The sequence below is a fragment of the Odocoileus virginianus genome, chromosome 17 (assembly GCF_023699985.2).
Source record: "Odocoileus virginianus isolate 20LAN1187 ecotype Illinois chromosome 17, Ovbor_1.2, whole genome shotgun sequence".
Lineage (NCBI taxonomy): Eukaryota > Metazoa > Chordata > Mammalia > Artiodactyla > Cervidae > Odocoileus > Odocoileus virginianus.
The window spans coordinates 35418635-35428895 of record NC_069690.1 but is presented as its reverse complement, the minus strand read 5'-3'; positions in this window follow the sequence as shown (position 1 = coordinate 35428895).

Genomic DNA, 10261 nt, shown 5'->3' with positions numbered 1-10261 from the left:
TTCTTACTGTATAGTCTGCATCCTTCTGCTATAGGAGATTGTCTCCTGGGACTGGAGGAAGGTAAAGGAGGAGAAACTCTCTCAGCCAGAGAGGAAGGAAAGAGAGAGACTCAGGATGATTCGACAGGGGGAAATGTGCAGAGATAATGAAATATGTTAAGCACAAGTTAATTTGCAAATGGGAGCACTTCACTTCCAGGCACTCAGCCGTCAGAGAGGATATCAGCCTCTTAGCTGCCCGAGCCCCTCTTTCCAAATGCTATAAACTTCTAATAAGGATGTAATACAATTGAATTTATTACAAACTTAATTGTTTACAGAAATGTACCCAGCTGCAGACATGGACTAGGAGGACTGACCCAGTGGAAAGATGGGAGAGCTGGAGAAGTACATTAGGAACATGACGAAGAATGGAGGATGAAGCGGGGATAGGAAGAGAAAAAGGAGGCGAGGGACACAAGAGGACAAGGGAGGCAAAGGGTCTGGAGTAGTAATGAGTCAGTCTATATCAGTCTAAGGATTTCTGCCTCTCCAGGGGCTCAAGGAGGCCCCATCCTCATGCTGGCTAAAGAGTGTCAGAGGAAGGAAACCCAAGAGAAGGGGGTTCAGTGACACCTCAACACTGGTCTATGTAGTGGCCAGGTGGACACTATGGGTGAGGCTTAGAGAGGGCAGAATTTCTAGGATTGGTTCAGAGACAGGAGTGCCTATGGAATGCTTTGGCAGGAAAGCTTAATGGATGGATCAGAGCAGTGGGCTGGCTTTTCTGGCAGAGCCCTAGCTGGATCTAGAACCCTCCTGGCCCTTCTGCTCAATGTCGTCTTGTCCTTATCTTTGACTGACCCTGCCTCCCCCCAGTACATAGAAACACACCGAAAGGCACATTCAATCATGCAACAAACAGGAACAAGTGCAGCTGTCAGGCACTGAGGATTCACCAACATGGCACCCATCATCAAAGCGCTCACAGTCTAACAGGCAGATGCAGGGACAGATGTAGTCGTGGTCTGCAACAATAGGATGGGAGGAGGAACCACAGAGCCTGGTGTGCAGTAGGTGACCAATGAATATTAAATGGATAATGTGAACCTACTACCAGGGAGCAGAGGGGAAAGGGGGCCTCACTGTGGAAGCTGGCCAGGTAGCACAGAGGGGAAGCCTTTGGACAAAGCTGAGGAGACTCTGAGCTTCTGGGAGGCAGGGGCTGGGCTTCCACATCCTCAGATTCCACCACTCAGCTCAGCATGGCACAGAGGAGGAGCACAGTAAGTGTTTAATAAATGAAATGATGCCTGTCAGGAACAGAAAGTCATCTGAAACTGGCTTAAGTGAAAAGAGAGGGAGAATGTGGCTCAACATAACTAAATTTCCTGGAGTAGGGTAGGGTGTTAGCATCAATATCCAGGCAACGCTGAGTGCAAATACTCTTTGTCGCCATTGAGCAGCTCTTGGCTCTTCTTCTTGTGTTGGTTTTACACTCAGTCAGGCTCTGCCCAAGGGATGGTAAGAAGGCTTACTGTACTCTAGCTCAGCATTCCAGCACAAAGAAAGCACTTCTTCCCTTGCAGTCCCAAAGAAACCCCAGGGCTGACTCTAATTGGATGGGTTTCGTGATATATTCATTCTTAAACTGATCACATGTTACCAGGCTTTGGTCACAGGACTACTCCTGGAGTGGGAAGAGGGGTGAAGGTAAAGTGAAAGTAAACTTCTCCTCACGAAAGAGGTGGGAAGAGGAGGCTTTCATCAGCTAAAAAGTGGTGCTGAGCAACAGATGAGCATGACAAATGGATACCTGAATGATTGGATAAATGGATTGGGCTTTGAAGGGTGAATAGGAGTTCACCAGGTGGAGAGAAGAGTGAGGGTCATCTTATATGTATGTGTACACACAGAGTCTGATTTTTCATCCCTGGCTGCCCATTTATGTCCGTCCCCGTCTGTGTGTCTGGATCATCCTGGAAGCCCCAGAGGGCAGGGACAATGTCTGCTACACTCTATTTGGGCTCTGCCCAGGCCTGTCCATTTAGACACTTAATCAAGGCTACTTAGGCTCTGCAGTTGCCCTCCCCTGCAAGCAGGGTGCTCTCTCCTTCCTCCAGCAGCTCTGGGTTCAGCCAGGCCACAGTCCAGTCCTGGAGGAGGAGGTGGGAACTGTGCGGAGCCAGAGACCTGACAAGCGGACAGTGGGGAACCCTCTCCACAATCTCTCCTGTTCATCTGGGGATTCCTCCCTGCTCCCAACAACCTCAGAATGTCCTTAAGAAAGCACTCATGAATTGTAAACATAATAATCCAACATTAAAGAAGAGTTTTTTAAATGGAAAAAAAACACAATTGCTCCCTTCTGGTCTTGAGCACATGGTATATTGAATTTAGGTAGAATTGCAGCTCCACTTTTATCTACTTATTCCTCTCCCCATGCTGCCCCTAGGTTTCTAATTAGAGTTTTAAAGGCTACAGAAAGTTCATGGAGGGCACGCCTTCTTGACTTTCCCTATCCTCTCCCAGTGCTGTTTATGCTGCTGTTGGTTCATCTTCTCCTTCCTCCATTCATTCCTTATCCATGCGTTCATTCACCCACAGTTATCTAGTATTTGCTACACAGGCCAGTGCTAAGCAAGGAGGAATACCAGATGGATAACAGACACACTCACTTTCCTCCCCCAAGAGGCTCAGCATCCAGCCAGATAGCGAAGGCAATCACTGACCATGCGGCAGCCTGCTGGTGAGCTGGGGGAGCAGGGTGCCTGAGGTCCACGTGGGTCACACAGGCTGGAACAAGAAAGAGGGCTTCCCGAAAAGACAATTCCTAGGCCTAGTTGTGAATGAGTAGGAGGGAGTGAGGCAGTTCTAAAGGGGGACAGGGTGGGGTGATGAGGCTGGAGAAATAAACAGGGGCAATAAGCTTCTTTGACTTTGGGTTTTTCCTTGGCTGAGTTCATCCCCCCACCCCTGCTGCCATGTCTTCATTCATTTGTCTGCTTGACCATTCGTGCTGTTCATTCACTCTTGCCTGCCTCCCTTAGAGTGGAACCCGACACAGACCTTCTGTGGGAACCCAGTGGAGCAGTCAGCAGCCCTTTCTCTCAGACTCTGGGGTGTATGCTGCAAGTGAGGGGAAGGTAAAATCAGGGACCCCAGGGGAAGCAAGCAGGAAGAGGGAGCTTCCCTTTCATTTGCTCCCTTTCGGCAGCATTCTGCGTGCCCCCAGAGCTGGGCTGAGATTGAAGGTCATATCATAGGCACCCCCATAAAGCTCAGACTTGTCTATACCCCATTGCTGATCCACTGGAGGAGGGGCCTCCAAAGAGGACTGGGACGGGAGAGGGACCTCAAAAGACAGAGGAAAGAGAGAAAAGCCGCCAGGGAAATTACACGTTTCCGAAGCCGCCTGGGCTTCAGTAATGAGAACCAGAGAAAGGCCTAATGGAGATCAGATTGCCCAGGGGCTGGCTCCCAGCAGACCCCTCCCCATCCTGCTGAAGGAGAGGCCAAGGACAGGATGTATCAGGGAAGAGCCACTCTCCCCACCTGGTCCATCCCTTCCTTCATCTCAGCCAGAGTTGAGGGGATGGAAGCTGAAGGAGGAGGGGGACCAGGTGGACTGTTTCCAATGGGAGGCAGCAGGGTCGGGAGAGAGGGCAAAGGTCAGCCCTCGCCTGTGGCTTCCACAGGCCACTCAGTCAGTTGGTCACCCCCCCCACCACCACCACCAAGTCCCAGGCCCTCTGGCCAGGAAGGGCCAGAGTGGGCTCTCAGGGTCAGAAGGGAACCTGGACTGTACCTCCTCTCCCAGGGGATTCCCAGCCCACCCAAAAAGACAGCGTTCAGGAAGCCCCCACCCGGGGATGAGGGACACAGCCCCGCCCTCAGGAGCCCCAGTCTGAGTCTGGTGGGTGGGGAGGCTGGTGCCAAAGCCCACCTGCTGCAGGATAGGATGGTATGTCATCGGAGGCACTCACGGCCAGGGGGTGAGAGGAAGAAAAACCAGCCCTCCTATTAATACTAGTACTTCTATACTGGTATTGCTTGTAATAACAACAGCCGTCTTGAACTGAGTGTTCATTTCCGGCCATTTTTGTGTACTCAGTCACATCTGACTCTTTGTGACCTCATGGATTGTAGCCTGCCAGGCCCCTCAGTCCTTAAAATTTTCCAGGCAAGGATACTGGAGTAGGTTGCTATTTCCTATTCCAGGGGATCTTCCTGATCGAGGGGTCAAATCCATGGCTCCTGAATTAGCAGGCAGATCCTGGTCAAAAGTTTGGTAGGTATTTAACTTCATTTAATCTTCACGACCACATCAGGAAGAGGAAAGATGGACAGGACCACTATTTTGCAGATGTGTAAAGAGGAGGCAATCACTTGCCCAAGGTCACAGCACTTTGAGGGAGCCCACCCAGCACTGGCATCCGGGGACTCAGCTCCAGCAGGCCCAGTGATCGGGACCCCAGGGGACCAAGGCCCCCTGAGCCAAAGCCATTTTCCTCCCTCTCCTCCTCTGTCTCTGTGTCTGCCTCTCAGTCTCTGCTTTCCTCTCCTTCCTGTCATCTCTTCTCGAGCTTGGTCCTTCTTTCAACTCCATGCTTCAGCTTCTGTCTCCTTTCTCCTTTTCTATCTCTTCCTCCTTGCATCTCTTCTGACTCCATTTCTGCCCTGTACTGCCCTCCACCAGGCAACCGTCCAGCAGGGCACTTGGTTCAGGAAGTGCTCAATGAGCAGACCCTACTTGGTCTTCTTCCAAGGAAGGGAGCCAGAGCCAGGGCCTGCCTGCAGGGTACTGCAGGGCACTTGGGCAGGGCACATAGGCCACCCGACTGCTCAATGGATGCCCACAGCCCAGGAGAGGAGACCAAGAGGATGCTGGCATGAGGCAGCTGAACACAAGGTAGGGTAGCCGTGGAGAAGCTCGCCAGGTCTCTGGCTAAGACAGGGCATAAGGTGGGGATGGAAATGACCTTTCCACCCCCTCCTGCCTGTTACCCTTCCCTTCCGCCCTCCTCCTTATCATTCGTTCCCTTTTTCATTCCTTTTCTCCTCTCCCCTTCTCTTTCTCCCCTTCCCTGAACCCATTCCGGGGCTTGCATTTTCTCTCTCTTTTTCCTTTCTCTCTCTCTCTCTCCCCCTACCCCATCCCTCCTCCTCCTCTATCGATCAGTCTCCCCAGCTCTAGCCAACACGGAGGCCTTGGATGGCGCTCACAGTCTTGTTTTAAATTTATTGCCCAGTAAAGGAGGAGGCAGATGGAAGTCTCCGCACCCCACCCCCAACCTCCATGTCTCCTCATCCCAACAAAAGCCAATCTAGACACGAATGTCGTCCATCAAATGCACCAATATGGGGTTATTTATAGGCCACCCCTTTCCAAGAAAGCAGAGTGTTTTTTTCTTCCTCTCTTTTTTCTCTTTAAGCTTTCTCATCTCAGGAGCAGGGATTTGATATTTGAAAAGCTACACAATGAGGTCCCCATCCCTCAGATCCTAGGGTAGGGGGGCGCAGAAGTGTCTTGATTGGAAATGAATTAATTAGAAGTGAGGCTCTTCAAGTCTCCGAGTTGGGTTATTTATAGTGTTTGGTTAATTTTGATAATTAACACTGGGGATGAAAAGCGAGTTCTGGGCAAGGCTGTAACTGCCAACAGAGACACACTTCCTACCCCTTCGATTGCCCCTCCCCACACTGCTCTATTTGAACTCTGTCAAAATAGGCTACTCTCTGCCACGGAGCCCCAGGTTTTTCTAAAAACAGAATGAAGGAGGTAAGGGCAAAGGCACAGGGGCTGCTTGGGTGAACTGCTATTTCTGAGAAGTGGGGGATAGTCTGGGGTCAGCTTCCCCATTCACCTGTGTCAAGCCAGTACCCCTCCCCTCTCGTGCCAAATTTCTTTCTTGGAGCAGCAGGTGCCAGGGTGCTGGTCTGGGCTGCATACTGCACAGTAGCCTATAGAAACACAGGGGAGTCAGGGAGACTGTGCCTGAGGTTTGGGCACAGACGCTCATTCTCCCAAAACTGCTGGGGAGGGGCCTTCAGACAAAGGGTGATGGGAACCAGAGACAGCAAGAGACGGCAGGGAGAGGGTGGATGGGCAGAGATTCTCAGAGAAGCAGGAAGTTTTGACCTGGATCCTGCTGCCTGCCCCCTGGGCAGGCTGGGCATTTCAAGGAGAGGGAGTGATCCGTCACCCAAAGAAGAGGGGCTTTCAGAGTGCTCCCAGCGTGCACGGCCAGCTCCATCTCAGTCCACTTGCTCCCCTGTCCCCTGTGTTGATGGCTCAGCAGTTCCACAAAGACAGCCTCCTTCCACACTCATGCAGCCTCGGACAGCCCCGGTGCTGAGAACAGCCTCCCCTCCCGGCTCCAGTGAGAGCAAGGCCCAGCGCACCTGTGACCTCCCCTGGGATCCTCGTTTAGCTGGTGGTTCCCCTGCCTGTGCTCTCCTAACTCTGGTGGAATTCACGGTGGAAGGTGGCTGTAAATATAGAACCGGAAAGACCTGGGGATGGAGTCTAAAATGCCCTGTGAGCCCTTCCCTGAAGGTGTGGGGAACTTCTTCTTTGCCTGCGAGCTGGGCAGTGGGCTCCAGGCTGCCCCCCAACACTGGGTAGTTTACCAGGAAGGGATCACTTTTCTTCCTGGGATAAAGACCAACTGGACACCCTCGCATCCCAGTGGAGGGCAGGTGGGACCACCCAGCCCAGGTACAGGAAGTAGTGGGAGGCCTTTCTCCCTCCTGCAGTGTCCTCTCCCCCTGAAGTGCAGAGGCGGTCCGGAACTGGAACTTCAGATGCAACCCTGCTCTCTTACACTCTCCCGGTGACCGAGGGCCCTGGGCTCCTGTCGTTCCTGCAGCCTGTGCCAGCTCCCCTGCCCTCCTCTCCTCCCCACCACGGATGTTCTCAGGTGTCTTAACCAAATCCCTTCCCCTGCCTTTCCTCCCCTTCTCTCCTGGCTCCCGACCCCAGATAGGAGGAAGAGAGATGGCTTCTCCCGGCTCTCCTCATCTCTCCATCTTCATAGTAAAATGCAATAAAACCCTCTGTGTCCTATCTCACTCCCCTTTGCACGGTCTTACCACGGCTGCCCCTGCCCCGCACAGCCCCATTTCACTGGGATCTGGAATCGCCTCCAGGAAGCCTGCTGTGGCTGCCCTAGTTCTTTTAGTCTCCAGTTATGGGTACACTGGGCAGCCCCCACCCCCGGGTATGCTTCCATGTTGTTCTGGGAGGTACTTATCGGTTTGTTATTTTCTATCTTAAATGTTTTGTGCAGACCACAGCCCTTTTGGAGGATGGCAACCTGTTCCCGCCCCAGACTGGAGGCCCCCCTGTAGTGAGGGTCTTGGAAATGGAGCTCCTGCTCCCCACTCCACCCCACCCCAGGGTGCAGACAAGCTGCCCACGCCCCCTCCCTCCGCCCCCACCAGCCTGCCTCTGCTCTTCTTCTGTCTCCAGTGTCCAAGGCCTCCGGGCTTCTGCTGCTCTCTGTGGGCAGGGCCCTGGACATGTGGCAATTCCAGGCCAGGCCCCTGACCCTAGGCCACCATAGTCCAACCCTCAGACATCCCTGAGCATTCCCCGCACCCCCCCCCCAACTTTTCAGCACAGGGCCCTTCGGGGAGCTGCTATTTCATCTCCAGCTTCCTCTGAATGGAGAGCCCATTTTTAATTAAAGTGGAAAAAGAGCTGAAAATCTGTTCGCATTTAATCATCTTGACGACCTTTTTGCTTAAGAGTTTCCAGCTGAGGGGGGGATGCTGAGAGGGGGATTTTGAATGGAGGGGGGCAGGCATTTCTTGAGAGTGGGCCTGGGTTGGGAAGGAGGAGGGAAATCTCTCACCAGGATGAATAATGGAACAGGAGCTCTGAGTGCCGACTCAGCACTTTCCTCCGTTGGTGCCTCCTCCGGGAGGTGCCCCCACCCGCACCTGCCGCCCCTGGGCCACACAAGAGCCTGGCCTCAGGCTCCGCAGGGAGCGGAAGCAGGGGCAGCCTGGGAAGCACAGGTGAGCACAGCCCTGGAAAGGCACTCTGCACGGCCCCAGGCCACACACCTCTTAGACTAGGCGCTCCCCAAGGCCCTGGGCCATGTCCCCTCTCCCCAGCCCCTGAGAATACCGGAGGGGACGGCAGCATTGCATCCCCTCCATGTTTCAGACATGCTCCCACAGGACAAGAGGCAGCAGTCTGGGTACCGTGTCTCCTCCCCAGAGTGGCAGGACCCGGGGCAAGGGTGCTCTCCCCGTCAGTCAGCGGCCAGAGTGGGTGGGACTGAGAAAGCCGGGCCTGCCAGGCCTTCTCTTTTAACTGTTCAGCCTTGTCTCAGGGCTCCCCCAGCCCAGCGGATCTGGCCTTGGGACGGTTGGGTTTGCAAGGGATCCTTCCCCGGCAGTTCCTCCCCCTTCCCTCTTGGGGATCTTCTCTTGACTGGGACACTTAACAGACTGTGCATCTATGCCCTTTACCCTCTTCTGCTAGAAAACCAACCCAGACATTCGCACTTGACCCCACTTCCCAGACGCGCCAGAGTGAAGATAAGCTGGGGCCTGGGCTGTCTCCTCCCCCAGCGATTCCCGTGGGAATTGTGCCGGAGCCTGAGGCCTGTCACAGCTCTGGCTCTTATTGGCAGCAGGAAGGCCCCCCAAGCTTCCTCTCCAGTGCTGAAATGTCACCTCACCTCTCATCTGGTCTCCAGCCTGCAGGCCAGAAGCCACCATCAGCAGGAGCAAACAAACAGAATAAGAGTAATTGACATCTGCCCAGTTCCCATGACACACACTCAAGACCTCTTTGATTCCTCACAGTGACTCTGAGACTGATTCTCTTATGCCCAGTTTATAGGTTAAAGAAACCGAGGCTCAGAGCAGGGGAAAGAACTGATCCAAGGGCACACAGGAAATAAATGTTAGGCCTGGGCCTTCCAATGCCTCCCCTCTCACCTTCATGTTCCTCCAGCATTGGGTAGCCCTACTCAGGTTTTCTTTAAAATGTCTTGAACTGTCCTGGGCTTCCCAGGTGGTTCAGTGGTAAAGAATCAGCCTGCCAATACAGGAGATGCAGGTTCGATCCCTGGATCAGAAATCCCTGGAGAAGGAAATGGCAACCCACTCCAGAATTCTTGCCCGGGAAATCCTGTGGACAGAGGAGCCTGGCAGACTACAGTCCATAGGATAGCAAAAGAGTTGGATGCCACTTAGGGACTAGACAACAGCAACTATAACGTCTTTGGATGCAGGATAAAAAGCGGGAGAGATGACTCAGTCCTTGAGAAATACATGGCAACTCTGCCTGGGAAGGATCTATCTGGAGTGTCCACAGGAATTTCCTAGAGAAAGGGTACTTCAGGGGAAATGTGCCATTGAGAGGAAGGCAAAGGCTGGAGAGAAGGGAGTCCTCCAGAGTCAGCAGGGTACCCAATCTCTCCCCTGTGCCCTTACTACAAGGCCTGGAACTCTCTCCATCCAAGCACTTGTGTATAGCATTGACCTCTCTGGGAACCTCTTCTGCAAGACACAGAGTCTGGTAAAATTAAGTCCTTACTGCCTGTGTACGAACAAACCAATCAGATGTGATGCCATGATGAGAGGTATGAGTGCAAAACAGGACGTGTGTGAGGAAGGGTGGCCTTTGAAGGGAGACTACAGATGGGAATTATGGAAGACTTTGACCAAGGCCACAGTTATGTTGAAGGAAGAGAAGAAACAACTCTCATGGGGGCCATAGAAGGGCTCAGAGGTGGGAGAAACTGAGTAATGTGGGCTAGACGGGGTGGAGGCAGGAAAGGAGCACCCGTCTCTGAGGTTGTGCAGACAGTGGGAGAGGGCACTGCGGAACTGGCCCACTTTGCTGCTCCAGTTAACCTAACTGGTCTCCAAAATTAGTGAATTCCTCTCCCCTCTCACTGCTGATGCAGTTCCAGAATCCAACTGGGCTGACCCCAAACTAGTCCCCAGCCCACCCTGTCCCCTTATTGGTCAGAACCCCCTTGCAGCCCAGAAGGAGGCAGCTCAGAGGTAATCACTGCATCACGCTTCAAATTCGAGGAGCTAGCTCCTAATGGGGGGCAGCAGGTTTCATTTACCTGGCCAGGCAGCCTGCCAGAGGCAGATGGGATGCAGCTGGGGAAGGCCCAGCACCTCCTCATCCCCCACCCCTCAGAAATTGTCCTTTCCTTGTCCACTGCCTTTCATCCCTTCTCTGCTTGGACATTGGGACTGGGGAAGAGAGGAGGTGATTTTTCCCAAAGCAGGAAAAGTGAATGCT